Raw genomic sequence first — 18472 nt, forward strand, 5'->3', positions numbered from 1 at the left:
CAGCATTGTAGCTAGCTATGGACATCACACTGGGAAAATATAAACTCCATGCCTGAGGAAATGCAGATGAAATTCTGACTCCAAGCCATTTTGATAGTGGGCATTACAAGCACTACTTAGTATCTGATACAATAACCAGGCACAAGAGTCATGTGCCTGCAATGAATGATGAATTTACATGTCATTTTAATTTTATGGACATTATTATCTGAGTTGACAGCATCAAAAAATGCTGGGCTTCCTGCACCCCAAATCACCTTGCACAATATGAATGTCTACACTAAAATTAATCTGGATGCAAGCACTCATTGGAGGAAATATCAGAACCTAAGTCTCAGAAAACCTAAACTTTGCCTTTGTTTGCTTTTGTGGCATGGTACACGTCGCAGTTATGTCATTCCATTTCCACAGCACCTCTGCGCTGCTCAAAAACGTACAAAATTACCACTACTCAAAACAATAATCTGTTTAACTCTTGGCATTTGGAGTATGGTCCTATACCTGATTTACTGCATGCTACTCAAACTTTTTTTTTGGAAGACAGAACAAGTGATTTCTTTGTGAATTCAATGGTGAGCTGAGTGCTCCATCAACATGATGGTTAGTCCTACCCTTACTCTGTTACTCCTAACCTACAATAACTGTGTTATTCCTAGCTTCCAAACTAAAGCAGTGACAGCTTTAAGGTCAAAATGATTCTCCAGCTCTGAAGACAACTTTGTCTCCAGTTTGGCATAGCTCAGAACTACTTTTTTCACAGCACTTGGCATTACATTGTGCTTTATATAGCACCTCCAAACCTCAGCCCCCACTGCCTCACCCCCAGCCACCAGTGGTCAGTACTTTTCCGAGCAAGATCGAAGATCTCAAGTCATCCACAAGAAAGCAAGACACAGTGAGCAAAGACATAAGAAAAACTAGGATTGAGCAGCTTACCTAGCATCACCTAGGAAGTCTGCAGCACAGCCAGGAAGGGAGTCCCACTCGCCAGGGCAGCATGCAGCTGCACAGAGCACCAGAACGGCTCCTGCCTTCTGCAATCCCCTGCCTCGTCCACCACGCCGGTCCTGACTTCTGCTGGAAGTGAGGCGGGGTACTCCAGAGAACAGCCTTCTCCAATGCATCAACCAGATTCATTCCCAGAGCAAGTCCATCCTGTGCACGGAACAGAGCTGGAGTCCTGCAGAAAAAAAAACCACTGCACATTAGCATGTGACTTAATACCATTAAATTGAGGGGCTTCCTCACAAGGGGCCAAACAAAAGAGATTTGCAAAGCTCAGTTTTGACAATCCTTGACTTAGACATTGCCACACTGGAAAAATGTTTGCATTCACCACTTCCAGAAATGAGAAACAGAGACATCAGACACTGACACACAGGTGTATACAAAAAAAACAGCAGCTGGTTTGAAAATTTCAGATGTACCATGCAGCTTTTGTGGGAAAGTAGTATCAAATTGGTTGCAAATGTGAAATTATTCTCTGCATGGAAATTAGCCATAGGTGGTGACTGAAAACATCCTCAAAGAGCATCTACTGAAATCAAAGAGTGTTTACTTAATATTCAAGATCTCTGGACCTTCCAGAACAAACTTCTCTGCCTGTTTTCCTCAAGCCATATCCTCTGGTCCATGCTGATTCAAGACCTGGTCCTTCTTCATTCCTACCCTCAACACGCCTGCCAAGTCTCTCCTTACCCTGCTCCCCAAGGACTTTCATCTCTCCCAGTTCAGTCACTCCCAGGCTTGGCTAGCAGTGCCACACTCTCCCCTTGACCTCCCCTTCTTCCTTCATTCCCCCAGTATTAACTCTCACTCCCCCACCACATCTGCCTCCCCTGTTCACAGTCTATGGCATTTCAGGGCCTGGACCACACCAGGGTCCCACGCCTGTCAGTGTCCCATGGGTTAGCTTCTGGCTCTCAGGAACAAGGGTACAAACCCAGCTTCCCTCTCCTCTTTCAGGCCACACAGTTTTCACATGCCCAAGACACCATGTGAGATCTGTCATTCTTTAAAAAGTTAAAGCTTGTTTTGATCTGAGAATTTTGCAGTGCTGACAAAGGCGAAGCTGTGACTCGCAATCGGCTCTTCTTCCCCAGTGCCCTTCACCAGTGCTTCCCACACTCCAACTCCTGGTTTCTGTTTCAAAGGGAGGGACATGGAGCCCTTCCAAAAAAAGACTAGGTTTTTTTGTTTTGTTTGTTTGTGGGTTTTTTAAAGATCTACAATGAGAAACAACTTTTTCCACACATGCTCACAGAGAGCGAAATTATTTTGGCAGCAAAAAAAAAATTAAGCTGGCAGCAACTGCCTAGCCCCAAAGGCTAGCATTTTGTAAAGTTATAAAAAACTCTAAGGAACATCCTATACTGGGAAGTACCAGGCAGCCTTCCTTACTGCAACTTCCAGCACTCTCTTTTCAGCTTAACTCATTCAGCTCACTCCAACAAGAACTGTGCGAATCTTACCACCTGAGTGGTCAAGCTGAGCAGTAGCAGCAGCTGTGGGTGGACAGCTCTGGGGTGAACCCCATGCCATGCAAGCTGCCTTTGCCTTCAGCACCAGTTTTGTGGCATGCCTATAGCAACAGAGCAAACAGCATCACTGGACAGCACAGAGTGCAGCCGGCATTTCTTCAGATGTTTTCATCTTTTCATTGACTGCCTGAAAAGCCACAGCTGCTCAAAAAGTACTTCTAGGCCAGGAAGACCTGAAGTAAAATGGGTTGGCTTCATTCCTGATGAATTATCTCCATTATTAAATGGAGATAATTTAAGCAAAACCATTTTACTTTATATTTGCAGTAAATCAGGAGCAGCCCTGTATAAGTTACAAAAGGAAAGGATAACTTCACACAGCACTATTACTTGTGATCACCTGCCCCTGCCTGGAGTGAAAATAGAATTCTTAAATGAAATACAGGGAAACTTCTTCTTTCCTTTTCTCTATTTTGCTATTTACTTATTTATCTCAGCATAAAAAACAAATGCAGCATGCTGTCAATATACCAAGAAAAGAATACATATATAAATAAAAAGGAAAACCTCTCAAAACAGATAACATTCTTTTAGAGCACAGTCCATCTTACAGGTTTTTATATCAAGCTCATAAAAGCAAAGAGGGCAACAATTTTCTGATGGCTCTTGTACATATTCTGTACAAATAAGGTCCAGAAGAGGAGACCAGGAAAAGAAAAACATTCACATGCTCACAGACAGATGCTAATTATGATATGTATTAAATGCAATATGACATTTACTTTTCAATAAGAAATAATTATTTCTAAGGCATGATTAGTCATTCCTGCAAGATCATATTTACTCTAGAGACATTTGATGCACCTAATTCTTAACAACTATGGCAAAAGAAGTATGGGACCCACATGCAACAATTATGTTAATTCTTATGGAAATAAACTGAGAAGCTTTAACCTCAATATGTAAAACAAAATGAGCATTAAAAGCACACTACTATTTTCCAAAATTACTAATAAATAATTTTATCATATTTTGAATTCAATTTAGCAATGAAACTGGCTATCAAGCATCCATATGTGCTATATGTCCTTTTTTTTAAAGCCAGAATAATTATCTGATCACTAGTTACAGTTCAGATGAAAAATATAATCAGGTTGAATGAAACTTCAGTACTTCAAATGTACAATCATGGAAACTACACAACACTTCTTGCTTAAAAAACAAGAGCAGAATTTCATGCACTATTTCATTTGGCAGAGTATAACACATTTGCTGTCAGCAAAGGACTTTTTTCAGCGAAGAAAAAGGAAAGTATCTGAATTCATACAGCATTGCCCAGTGATTAGAAGTATCAGTCACTGCTAGTTGTCTCTCAGCTGTAAGCAACTGCAATGGATTTTGTTCCTACAGACCACTAAACTGTGTTCCTAAAAACTCTTCTGAAATCCAGCAGACCTCCAAAAAACCTATGTGTTTGTTTAACATAAACTAACCTAATTATTTTGTCATCAAAATCAATATTTATGGACTAAAACACTACTTCAAGTAGGAAAGCTTTAATGTAAAACAAATCATAAAACACTGATAATGGATATGCTTGAAAAGGCTCTAGGATTGCACATATTTATGTAAGATTTGTGAATGTATAAACACTTGGTTATATATGTCAAGAAAAGGTGAGGCTCAGTGCAGTGAACTAAACATCTGAGGACTAAGCTTCTTTAGAACAGTGGATTCCTACAAGGACTTAAGACAGCTGGCTGAAGTGTATCAAATATCTTCCCTAACAGCAAAGACCCATCCAAGCCTATAAATTCATTGTTTCTATTTATTCTATTTTTTTTAAGTAGTTTCTAGCATTTTTAAAATGCAAATTATTCCCTGAAAGCCTTCAACAGCTTTTTATTGCTAATACAATTATCACAAAGCCACACTACAATGCAAACAGTGTGCTTGCTATGATCAACAACACTGGCATCATTTCGTGAGGGATTCCTCTCTATATGAATAAAACAAATTCTGTTATAAATTTTGTTAGGGAAGCTGTTCTTTAAATCATCATAAGGAAAATAATTTCCTACAATACTAGAACTTTCAATCATAAAAAAATTCCCAAATCATGATTCCTTTTTAATCTCAAAAAGTTTCTCAAAGAAGTCTATAATCCTACATAACTATAAAATCCTAAATACTAGCACCAACAAAAAAACTACTTAAAGCATTGATCAACATGTAGAGTGCAGTTTATTCTTTCATTTCAATCTGTTCAGATAACATGACACAATGAGTTCAGTATAAAACATTATGGTTCTTCTGCAAATTAACAGACTCCCAACATTAGGGTTACTGCTCCACAATACACCTCACACAGCTGCTCACAGCTTGCCTTCACACTGAAAAGTAGATTAAAATGGAATAATGAACTTCTACCTGTATTCTATTGATTTTACTGACTTAGGGCATATTATTTTAAAAAAAAAAGTTAGTTACCAATACTGACAACAGCACCTACAGCTTCCAACTGCTGTGGCACCACATCCCTGAGTTTTGTGTCTCACTGTCATACGAAACAAAGCCCTTGCCTTGGTGCCCTGGTTAGAGGAAAAAGGGATGGAGTTTCTAGCACTGTTTGATTTCATACCACCCACGTCATGGCAGGGACATGGTTCCAGCAGGAGGAAGCTGAGGCTGAAAGCAGAACCCAGGCAGGGCGTGTGCAGCTCCCAGGGCCAGCTTGGTTGGCCTTGTCCCTCTCTGCCACCGGCAGTCCCTTCCCCATTCCTCTGAACCGCAGCATTTCTGCTTTGGTGCTGAAAGACAGCACCAGAGAGCCCCAGAAAAAAGAAAATGGAGCCCTTGGAGCCACATGGAACCCACTGAAGCCACAAGGAGCCCAAGCCACATCCATGGCAGCCACAGCAGCAGCGGCTGGAGCCCGAGATGCGGCCAGAACCACCGAGCATCCCAGTCCCAATCCCACAGCCAGGCCAAGAGGAAGGGTCCCCTAAGCTGTTTCAAGGCCCTGTCACATCCCACCAGGCTCAGTCTGTTTTACCACTGTTTTCCAGCTGGGAGGGAAGGCCAGGAGCATCCCTGCCATGCTGCCTTTGTTTTCCCATGCACCAAATGGCTCAGCATGGGGACAGCTGCCATTCTGCCTCTGGCTGGGAAACCACACTGGGTTCTGCCTTCAGGAAGTGTTTTGGTTTGCCAGTGGTAAATCCTCTTTTGAGAGTAAAACACTCACTTTATTACATTCTTTTATTAACATTGCTGCAGTTATTGCAATTTTCCAGTAAACTATGATTCCATTTTATAATCTCTCCTAGTGTTTCCTCCACTACCAGAAGGGAGCGGGGGGAAGAGGGGCAGCTTGAGTGGCTTTAATTTGCCCACTGGGTTTTGAATTAGCACACTCAGAAACCAAGTCAAGCACCATGAGTACCCACAACACCAACCCTCCACTGTTAACCCTAGTTAATTCAGTTTTAGTCAAATATTCTTCAGATCAAATGACCTTTCCATTCTTTAGCAAGTATTGAGGGAAACACCAGATGCAAAGAAGTCAACGTGTCACAGCTTTGTGGACATCAGCTCATGTCCCCCACAGACTTTTTCTTGGGATCTGCAGCAATTTCCAGCACCTCAAGCACTGTTCTGACTGACAAAACCTTGGTTATGTCATGAGCACTTCTTTGAGACCAACATTTAAGCTCACCTCACTTCATGTACTCTACAAGAGAATTTGTTTTCCTTAGTCTATGAACAACAGTGCCAAAATAGCTACAGAGCAAACAGTAAAGAGGTATATAGCAGTATGTAACCCATATGCTGTCTACTAAAATCAATCTACTTATAGGCTGCTCTTTTCAAAACAATGCACCTGAGTCTCAGATTTGTGAATACTGGAAGTCACATACTTAGGTATGATTTAACTTAAAGTAAATCAGAGCTATAAAAGCAAAACTAAGTACTAACACAGATACAAGGATGTCTTGCATAGAATGTTAACAAAAAGTCCTCAGAATAAATGCATATACACCTGTAGTATTCTCTGGCCACTGAGGTGGCTCCTAGGATGTATCACAAAGTGAAGATGACTCCTGGCACACATTTGGCTTTGGTACTGTACCAAAGCAAACCTTTTAAAGTTATCTCCCTCTTATTACTGAGGCTTGCAGCAGAAAGACACTGTGACCCTTTACTTTTGTGAGCAAACCCCCATTTCTGCTACAGGGCTTTATGACTATTATAAAACTCTGCTTTAGTCTTCACCAAGACAATTTTCAGAAATTCAAAACTACATGATATAATTCATCCATTTTCCAGAGACACATGAAAGTTATCCACAGAGCAGAGAATAAAAAATACGAGAACTGAGAAATATTATTGCTTCTAAACACATAAAAATGCATGTTACGCAAAGGTTCCTTACCAAAATAATGAACACTAAACTCTATTAACCTCTATTATACTGTTTATGCCTAATTTGCTAAATTCTTAGAATAAAATGCCATTTTTTACAATACCTTGCTATGCCAGCAGTGTGCTTAGCTCCAGAAACTGTAGGTTTTGAGCCTCCAATCCATGATGAGAAGGAGCAGAGAATATTTTCTAACAGATAATGTGTGAGGAAATGTGAGTGTGGTGCCTCAGTGCTTGACAGCTCTGATTTAATACACTGACATCTCCTCTACTGTCTGGACTACATTTGTAAAACTTAATAATCTCATTTTTGGTATATCTTTGGAACCCACAAATCATTCCTCTCATGGAAACCACCCTAAACACCATCACATTACTCTGGAAAGAAATGCTCAAAGTCTGCTGTCACACCAGAGTACTGAGCCAACCTAACAGTTCACTACTAAAAAGTTCTCTGCATTCATCCTATGCTGCTCAATTTATCCTGCCATGCCAAACTGCCTCAGTCACTTGTTGATGGTTCTCCCCTTTGCACAGACAGATTAACTCTTGCTAGCCCAAAGACAGGAATCAGGCAGTTCACTGCCAGGTAAGTACATTTGATTAAGCTAGACCAGCCCTCTGAAATCTGAGGACTATTGCCAGCTCCTGTCTCTTTCCAACTCAGGTTGAAGAATCTCTGAATACTCCAAACAGCAGTTTCCAAGCTGTAATGCACGGTTGACAGCCTCAATAACTGCTCTATAACTAATCTAGCAAAACTACTTCATACACCAGCATTATAAATGCCTAAATTTCACAAAGTGATAGCAGTAGCCAGTAAGAAAATTTAGTAAGGGGAAAACATCCTCAAAAACTTAGGGAAGCATTTAGCAACAAAGCTTGCCTGTCCCAGGTCCCTGTACAAGAACTGAAGAAAGCCCCCAGTACATCAATCTGCCCCACTCATGGTTTCAGTGGCACTTTTTCACCTTCAGCCAGTGTGGTGGACACACTTCAAACTCCACAGTGCAGCAGTTACAGAAGTTTTTTTTTAAGTTTTTCAGCAAAGAGGGAAGAAAAATCAACACTAACTTCAGTATATTGGTTCAAATTGTGCTGCCTGATTTATTTTTTTTTTCATTTCTTGCCAAGCATGGGATTTTTTCCCCCCTTTAAGCCAAGTCACCACCAAGTCACTATGAAACCCATGGAGACAGCTTCTCTATCACAATTGGGTTTTAATGTGAAATGGCTTTTATACTTACCTCTAGTGACAGTTACAACACAGAAACAGAGAATTATTATATATTAATCCTACGCATTCCCAAGTCACAAAAGAACATACAGCATTTAAAAACACATTTCAAATGAGAGAAATCTACTCAATTTACTCAGAAAAATACCATGCATATACATTTATATAGATTACATTATATATAGAAAAAATTAAGTTGAACATTATATAAAAATATAAAACAAAATTGAACATTATCTATAAAAATATAAAACATACACAACATATATATTTAATTTCTAATTTCTAAAAAAAGCAGTCCCAAAAGTGCTTCTCAATTCTTCTAAAAATCAAACCAGTTCCAACGTTATGACTAAATTTGGTGACTCATCTCTCGTTCCAGGATTTTTCTGCAGATATCCCCAGAAATAAAGAAACTGCTTTTGTTTCTCCTGAACACAAATGGAGTTAAGTTGCATCTCTCAAAAGAGAGAGAATATTTTAATTGCTTCAAGTGTTCATTAAGTGCAAGTGGGATCAAGTGAAAAAGCTGCTATACCTACAGCTCAGTGCAACTGCAGTCCCCAGCTTTCACCAAGCAATGTTCTCATGCAAGGTAGGGTGCAAAGAAATTCTGACTACACATAAATTAAAGGAGGTAAAGAGAGCTTCACCCTTGGCTCTAATGATCGGTCACGCTCACTGCACCTATTCAGAGCATCCAGAACACCCCCATGGCACGTTTCTGTCCTCCTCTATTTCACAGCCTATTGACCCACCTTATCCACTCCTTGAGTCACATGAGCACGACTCCTCCCTTCAGCCCCTTTTGGGGAAGCTAAGGGCCATTAACGTGGCTGCTACCTGACTGGTTTCTAACCAGGCAGGCCAGTTTTACTGCTACCTTAATGACTGCAAACGAGACAACTGCATTTTCCAGTTTTCTGAGTAGCCACTCCAGCAGGGCACATGTGGAAACACTGGTGCACACGCCTGCCCATGGCCCTGCAGACTCCCAGCTCTTGCATAACACTGGTGGCTGATACCCCTGCACATGCACAGGGCAGTTGAGCATGCAAACCAACCACCTTTAGATGCAAGTGATTTTTTTTTTCTTTAGAAAGTGGCCAGCTGGCATGCCTAACTCTCTATCTCCTCTTGCATGACAGCAGAACAGACTCCCATTTCTATCAACAGACTGCAAAAGGTTTTGTAAACCATCCTTCGGTAACACTAGGGCTTCCTGCCTCATATTTCTGCTAGTTCCTCTTTCACCTCACTTCCCACACCCCTCAAATCCTCATTGCCACCTCTCCTCCTCCTGGGCATGGCACAGGTCTATCAGAGTGCCAGCTCTGTGAGCTGCACTAGGAGGATGGGCAGAGGCAGTTTGGAATATTACACTGGAAGGTGTTAACGGCCACCATCAAATGGTTCTTTCATCTCCAGGCAATTACAGAGCTGGGCCTGCTAACCAGATGCAAGGGGCTCCCTCTTCCCCTCATGTCTTCCTTCTGCATCCCAGACAAACAGAAGTGCCATCAACTTGAGTCCAAGGCTCTATAAACCAATTAGAGGTTTATTTTGAACTTTAAAAGAAGGAGTGTTTTGCCTTTAGAGATGTCAGGAGGAGTTTGCAAACCAACAGTGCAACTCTGAAAGAGACTCTTGTAACGACTCCTGTCTGCTTAAGAGGTAGCTGAAAATATGCAATTTGATTGCTGAAGTTTAACAACATTTGAAATCCTCAGAAGTTCTTTCCACAATCATAGGTATAAAAAAGAATTTTTAAAAGCTTCAAAAACTAGATGAAAAGCATGTAAGATTGGTTAGGTGCTTTGTACTAATTAGTACTGCTTTTATTATACAGGGCAAGAAAATGACAATTTTTTTTCCTAAACTGGCAGTGAACAGCCAATTCAATAAGCTGCGTTTTTGTTTTGTGTGACAGGGCAGTGGAAAAATCTCTTTCATTTATTAGGTCTGCAGAGACCAAAACTGGCTGGGTGTCAAACCTGCTTTGTAAAAGCCCAGATCCATTCAGCCATGTGTAGATTCCATAATTCTTTATGACCTGTTCTCAGTATCAGCTTCACAAAAGATGAAACTTTCGTGTCTTCCAGCAAGCGTTAGTGCAACCCTTTATAAAACGAAGCAAAACCTCAACTGACAGTTCAACAGAGAAAGGAAAAAAATACACCCTAGTGGCAGTGCCAAATTAAATTAGTTTTAGATTTTTTTTTTCCATATGAGCTTTGCATAAAGATATAAAATGAGGTCCCTTATAATGGTGGATAAGCAAGCTGTATAAAGATGTAAATTTTAATAGCTCATTGCTCCATGCCCCACTCCATGCACCTATGCTTAAGTGACATTTTCATCACCTCACTAGTGATTGCAGAGTATCCAGAATTTGTCATGGGGACTGACAGGGCAAGGCCTTAAGCTGAAAGGTCTGATGGCAAACTGAGATAGTAAAACAAACTTTTTTTTAAGAGGATGGGGCTTTCAAGATAGAAGAAAACTAGGAGGGTGGAATGACTGACTGGCTTTTAACTACAAGAATAGCTAGATGCCTTTGATAAACTGAATAAAACGTGCTGCCCTGTAAAAACTACCTCTCGCATCAAATCAGGTGCACACTATATTACATCCAGGGAAAAAAATTAAATTTCAATTTTCAGTAAACACATCCAGTATCACATTCTTACATTTTTTACAGCATAAGTTTATGAATAACAGCACTCATAACACTTTATAACCTCAGTCTGTAAAACTGAAATAACTAATTAATCATTTTATTCAAGCGAAATATTCTTGGCTATGCTAAGATTCCTCTGTATCTGTCCATACTGACAGCATTTGCTTGAATCATCCCATTGTTTTGGCAATATATTTTTTTACCTATTGCATTCTTTAAGGTAAAAAGAACTACAAGCGAACTCACAAACGTTTCCCACATTATTAAGTACTGTAAATAATCATTTTACCATTAAACCAAGGAATTCTTGTGAAACATGCAATATGCTTCACATATGCTAGAAGTCTAGTGTCCTCATTCCATATTCACTTTGTAATCTTGCATCTGACACATATGTAAACATTAGTAGTCCTAACAATACCTTTCCATGCAAGCTACATGTATTTATCAAGACAGATAAAGATGCACACATGCACATGATTTTCTTCAAAGTTTAATAAAATCTGCAGGGTCTTTAGGTCACCGGAAAATACGTGGGATTTTTATCACCACCACATAAACAGCCTCCTTTAATAGCCCTCTCTTCAGTATGCAGCCTGCAGATCACAGGAGCACAGAGACTCTGAACTTCAGTTTCATTTTCACAAGAGCACAGGGAATGTTACACAGCACCATTTCTCATATGGGGAAGGGAATCTGTGCTCCTCACACACAGGTCTGCCACAATTCAATCTTCTGCCATAATCTGCTGATGGTTTTAGGGTAAGGAGTGAAAATTTTAGAAGTAAACAAACGCAGCATTCATGAATACAACATGGAAACAATTTAGAACTCTTTTAGGAATAGGATGCTCTAATCTGGCTCATTTAACATTTTAGAGATCTGCTGCAAAACATTAAAACTCTAACCTAATCTTTGTTCCTTGTTTGAGCAGAACAGCTTTGTGTTGCCTCTAAAAATAGGGAGGGAGCAGTGGGGGATGGGAAGGGGACTGAATAAGAGGATAAGTGGGAGCGAGAACTGATACACCATACTGGCAGTAATTTTAAAAAGACTAGGGACTGGTATTCTTAATACTATGGCTTTCCTAACAAAGTCAAGCACTTTCTCAATTACCAAATAAAAAAGGTCACCCTGTACTTTTTATTTTGTACATGCACACGCGAAGGAAAAAAGGAAAAGTTTTGTTTCATCTATTACCAAAACCATCATTCTGCAGTCAACACTTTTAATGAAATACAGGCCAAAGGATTAGTCAGAGCAGATTCATGGAAAACAAAGGAAATCTGTATGAAAATACAGATAACTAAGCTACATAACTAAACCCAAAAGAGAATCCTGCTATTTAGAGAAACCTCTAAATATCATCCTAAAAGGGTCTCTACAAGGCCTTGCACTCACCCCAGCTCCAAAGCAATTAGCAGCAACTTTAGTAGCCAATGCCCTGAGGATGAGAAAGTGTACTAACATCATCATTAAAGCCCTGAATTAAGTATCAAATGTGTCAGCAATACAGTCCATGTGTATTAGAAGTCTTAAGAAAATTCTTTTTTTCAGAAAAGGAGCGGTCAGGGATCTGGCAGGGAAGGCTGTAGGTGATGGTACAGGGAAGGTGGTTGCTGCTGAGCTGTTGACCAGCTGGAAAGACAAGTTATTTCAAAGCTACAGGGTCACAAACAAGATAAGAAAGTAAACTAATTGTGTCTGTCACAGGAAAACTTGTGATGAGCCAGAGGATGGGTCCAGGAGAGGCAGAAGCAGCACAACCCAGCACTTTCCATGGCTTAACAACAGGCCCATCTCAGCTGGGGCTTTATGTGAGTAAACATGACTCCAGGAGTTTTTTTCAGACAGTTATTTTTAAATACCTGACCATAGGAGCCTCCTTGGAGTAGGAAAAAAGGGGAGGCAAAACTAAACAGTCATTACACATATATTTAAATATAACATAAAAAAAACCACAAAATATTTAAACTTACTAGAAATGCTCGCTTTCATTTTAATTTTAAAGTTGGCAGTGGACCTGGACCAAAAAAAGGTTATATTCTAACTGAGATGAAGCAGTGTGGATTTTCTAAAACCAGTCTTTAAAACATATAAGAGGGGGAAAAAACTCCCAAACTTGCCCAGAATCTTTCACTCAGAAAGTGGCAATTTGGGTTTGAGCTCTTACTCAGAGATGTGCTAAAATCACTCAGAGCTGGAAGAGCTGAAGTAGGAAGTAGAAACAGAAGTAAGTGCACAACAGGAGAATGTGGCTGTACAGAGCTCAGTTAACAACACCCATATCAACACATTAGGTCAGGAGGTTTGACACAAAGTTTTCCCAAGAAGCATTTGCATTAATGCCAAAAAAGTCTTTATCTACTTCTGCTTTAAAATATGGACATAAACACATCAGGATCTATGTAATCATCTCCAAAGATGCAGTGGGATGCTCATGGTCACAAGCAATAAATATTATCAAGAAAAAATGCTGAGACCAAGAAGGAAAACAATTACATCTAATGGCATATTTTGGAAATACTGATACTGTTTGACTGCTGGAAACCTAAACCAGTATTTTTCCAGCAGTACTTGTTAATATATTTAGAATCAAATTCTGTAACAATACCTAAAATTACAAAGCAAACAACTGCTTGAAAACATGCTTTCAGTACAGAGACAAGTATCTGTTTATCAATCCACCTCAAATCAACTGTCCTCTTCTGTTTACTTGGGATACTTTTACCTGGCACTAGCAATAATGCATGCAAAAAATTTGCATAGTTCTGCCACAGTTGTGGCTAATTATCTATTGCTGAAGTCCTCAGCAAAATTATTTGTCAAACAAAATGTCATGACAATGAAATAGTAGAATTTGACAATGGAACAGTAAAATTTAAATATTAAAATTACATTACCTTATCTCCATATATGACAGTAATCGATAGCCACTGAAAGAATGGGACCTTTTCCTGGCATGCACATTACCTGCTTAATTGCTTACTCCCTAATATTTCCTTAGTTTTCTAAGCTTGGACTTTTATATAATTAGAAGAAACTGATTTTTTTTTTTTATTTCAAGGAAAGTACACTCACCCCACACCTCAGAGTGGAAAACACAGACAGCTAAGCCTTTTCTCAAGTAATAAACTCCCAAAACAAACACCTCAATCCAACTCTCTCTTCCCCTGAACCCACCAACAGAAGAAAAATACCAGAAACAGCCAGCCTCAAGTGTTACTGGTTAATACTTACAGGTTTATTCATTTTAATATTTGGATATTCAATATATTTTCATTTACTATGTGCACATCTGCATTTCTGGAACAACAGAGCTTCTCTTCACATGGCAAAGCACCATCTGCTGCAGACTAGTTTCCTTTCTGCTACATACACCCCATACACTTGAGATGATCTGATAAGTTACTTCTGGTTTTGCACAATTACTGCAGCTAATGAAGTTTGTGGTTGTTTATTAGAGAGAGAAGAAAGAGCTATATCAGCTTTAATCCAAAAACTCTGTGATGCTGTATCAATCTTTCCTACAGTGGCCATCTTAAATGTCCATTTCATTACAAAACAGGAATTTCTTTTATGAGCTTCTAGAGTTTCTCTCAAAGTACGCAACATTAAAAATATTATTAAAAAAACCAAAAAACAAAAAAACCAAACCCAGAAAGAACATGAGCACTCATACCACATGTACCACTAACCATCCACAGAGACAGAATAAACCTCTCTATTACATACACATTTGAGTACCAGCAAGTTGTGCACTTACTTGTATTTGCAACATCCTTACACATCCCAGAACCCTCCATTCTAACCAGTGTTTGGGTTAATGGTTGGAGTCAATCCTCTTTGAGGTCTTCCTCAACCTAAATGACTCCTATGATCTAAGGTAATGCTTTTTGGGTTCCCTCACCTTAAAGAGCTGATGAAAGGCTAAAGGCAATGAACTGAAAGGGGAATGAAATAAGACATGTAATATTTACAAGAGAAGATTTGGAGTTCCAACCATAAATTAGCTTTCTTCAAATTTTGTTCCTTGGTATTTATAACCAGTTATGAGATAATAGTTAATTTGGCATGAGTGCAGCTGAGTATCTGCAGGAGACCAAAGCCATTAAAACCATCTGCAGACACCAAGTTTGGAAGTAAGTGATACTAGGGCTACTTCTTTCTGCTATTACCTTTGTATCTTGAAGAGGCAGTGCTGCTTTTCCATCCATATAAACCTTCTCAATGTTTGACAAAGTTAAGTTATAAAACTGAAAGAGGAAAAAGCACAAAAAAACCCCACACAAAATCACTTTACCCCATCAAAACCAGATTTCACGTGACAATAAGGGCTCTGATCTTGCTCTTTGTTTCCACACTAGGGTACCCCAAAAACCCCCCAAACAACTACAGCACAGGAATAGAAAATCAAGCTCTTGAGTAAGGACCTAACTGAGCTTGCCTGAGGAAATCAGTTTCCTCACATGGATGAATTATAATGCATCTAACCACGCAAATTCCAACTGTGCTGCCCTCTGCACTCCACCACAGTATTCACTGCATTCAATGTTTTGTCTTACTTCCACTGCCCATTGCATGACTGCACGCACCACTTGGTGCAGCACTCAGAAATGTTCAGCGTCGAGTATTATTTTCATAAAAGAACTTTCTATGAAGTTCACAAGTAAGCTGACCTGCTTCACTTACAGTATCATTTGTGTTTAGGATCAGCATTATGCTTTCAACATGAGCAACAGGCAGCATCTAAACGGAGGTGATTATTATGGAAACTTAGGCCTTTCTTTTCCACAGTACTTAGGAAATGCATTCATTTAAATATTCAAACCACGTAATCTCCTGACTCAAAGTACAGCTTCTCCTTGAGAAGACTGAGCACTCAGCATTTTTGCAAATCAGACCAAAGCTCAGCACATGCAATCAAGATGAATACTCGGTGCTGACCTCCAAAAAAAGCTGAACGACATGCGAGCGTCACGGGGGAGCTGTGGGCAGAGCCCAGCGCAGAATTCTGCTCTTTACAGCTGCCTCGGTCAGAAGATTATTTTTTGACTGCAATCCTTGCCCAATTCAGCTTTAGGCAGACACCTACCACAAAAACTTGGTGAAGATGGAAGCAATGAAAATCAGATTTTGTATTCATCGTATTGAGATCTGTCAGAATATCCAACAGTTTGGCTTTAAATATCACCTTCTCCAATTTTTGCCCCTTTTGTCAGCTTTAGACGCCACAATTTTTTATTCATTAAATTTTATTTTATATATATGCACATTTCTACATATTTATAGAGCTCATATAAAAACAGGCTTCTGTGTTTTATATATCTATAAAAGACTAAAGCCAAAATACTGAAATACTAATCAATCAGACTTTGGGATGGGGGGATGAGGGAGCCAATTCTATAATTTAAGCAAATTAAGTGTGAAAGAATGAAGAAAAAAGGTCATTTTGAAGAAAAAAAGGTCATTTGATTAAAAATTTCTCAATTAAATGTGAAATACATTAAAAAAAAACTGCTAAGGCAACTCTGCTTTTTTGGCATCATATTTGTTGCTGAATGGCTCATTCATGAACTACTAGCATGAGCCTGAATACAAATGCAATGTTTAAATTACACAGCCCCAATTCAAGATGTCTGTGAACTAAAAAAAAATAAACTATTTCAAAAAAGCCAGGTGTTTATCATGCTTGGGAACTCACATGATTTTATACCTTTCCTTTTGGGTTCCCTCTGAAGGACACTCACACTGTTTAGGTATGTAGTGAGCAACAACAACACCTGATCCCATTACAGAGAAGAGATTAACAAACCAGAAGATCTGTTATGATCTACTGCTCTCTCTCTGTGCATGTATTTCACTGAGCAGAATGACTGGAAGAAACATGAGCAAAAAGTGATAGTAAATTTATTTTTTTTTAACTAGAGTTACAGGGCTTGTTTGAGAAGAAGAAAGTCCTGATTCATACTCCTTGGTCCCAGGTCGGTTTCTATTTCGGTTTTCTGGGAGCTTTTTCAGTGGCTTTGGATCAAAATAAAAAACAAAGACTATTTTTCAAAATTCATATGGGAACATTATACTGTCCTTGTACAGCTACTGCTGGGCAGGAGAGACTGGACAGCAACCTTCACTTCATCACCTGAAGTACACCTGAGCTCTCTTTCAGGAACATATTGTATCTTAGCATGTAACATGAAAGCTACTTATCATTCCTCCCCCCAAAAAATCAGATATGATCTTGTCAAATAAACTATACTGGTTAGTTTTAATTATATTGCTGTATTTTAATTCCTGGTTAATCAAGACCTTGGTCAGCCTTTACAAGATTTTATCTAAGACTGGAGTTAGTCTATTAGGACTAGAATAAGTAACATCCTGCCCAAAACAATATTAAACTTTTTCTCAGTATATCTAAATTATTCCACATGTGACAGGTTTAGGTGTGAGTGTGAGGCTGCTCAATAAAAAAGAAAAATCGACATTATCAGTCCAGATAACTCTACAGATAAGCCCATGAAGTTATGGACAGAAGCTGACAAACTAACTCAGTATGTTCAACTACTTTGCTGTTTCACATCCTGCTGACCCAGAACAGGAAAGGCAAGTGTTTCATCATCAGCTCAAGAGCTCAAAACATGTGAATATTAATTTTTTAAAAAAAACAAAAGTACAAGATAAATACACCTTTCATTTTCTGTGTCATTAATTGCAAAGCTACAGTTTTCTCCTTGGGTTGCTTTGCTTTTGTTACTTTCTACTATCACAAGCTTCTGATTTGGATCGAGCTTCTCCCCTCATCCTGCCTTGCTTTGATTTGTTTCACATCATTCCCAAGTGCCTTAATTCTCTTCATAATACTCATAGCTTTCAGTCAGTTTGAATCTGTAGCATTGGTGTTCACTGAGACTTTTTAAAAGCATTTCTTTTTCAGATCACGCGGCTTATCATTTGTGTATTTCACACTTTTTAGAGTGTAAAATACACAAATACACACAAATTTATATGCACCTAGCTTTAGAGAGGTACTTTTTGTCCACCCCTAACTAGTCCAGACCTGATCATGCCTTGAAACTTGCAGCATTTTTTTGTTGTTGTGTGCTCAATCATCCTTTTTATTTCAAACAATGGGATGCAATGCCTTTTTTTTTTTCAAAGTATGGTGCACAACATCTTCCATAAGGATGTTACCATCTCCATATTTATAATGCTCTAAGTAATGGTACTACCAGAGGGAAACTTAGTATGTATTCCTCAGTTTGTAATCTCCCATGGTATCCTCCTTTTCTCCCACTCATCATCTCTTGGGAGGGTCAACCAAGAGTACAGTGTGACTTTAGCAGATCTTCATCTTACACTCTGTTACAAACATTTAGAATTATCTCCCACAGGGTTGTCTGAAAAATCACAACTAATTAGTGACACCATTTCTAACAAGTCAGATTCCCTCAATAGTCTGTTTCAGTTTTCCAGTCACAAATCTGCATGTGAAGTGGAAAATATAATTGTTCACTTTCCTAACAAAAGTGAATGCTTTTCTAAAAAACCTAATCAGTGTATACATACTTTTTTCCCTTTGCTATATATTTATAACCTTGATCAGATGTCAATATGCTGCAAACAGCAGTCTAAAAAGTCCACAATGATTTC

General features: G+C 39.1%; 1 protein-coding gene across 4 annotated transcripts in view; it reads right to left on the bottom strand.

The window, feature by feature from the left end:
• NCOA2 (nuclear receptor coactivator 2) overlaps window positions 1–18472 on the bottom strand; it is a 187810-nt gene that overhangs the window by 117563 nt on the left and 51775 nt on the right. For 3 of the 4 annotated variants that reach the window (XM_030237618.2, XM_030237614.2, XM_018910971.3), the window contains one exon: window positions 937–1180. The gene's annotated coding sequence lies outside the window, so the exon portion shown is untranslated. Of the gene's footprint in view, window positions 1–936; window positions 1181–8684; window positions 8854–18472 lie in introns of those variants that run through there. The other variant, XM_030237632.2, reaches the window with a different exon arrangement.

Source organism: Serinus canaria, chromosome 2 (genome assembly GCF_022539315.1).
Source record: "Serinus canaria isolate serCan28SL12 chromosome 2, serCan2020, whole genome shotgun sequence".
Classification (NCBI taxonomy): Eukaryota; Metazoa; Chordata; class Aves; order Passeriformes; family Fringillidae; genus Serinus; species Serinus canaria.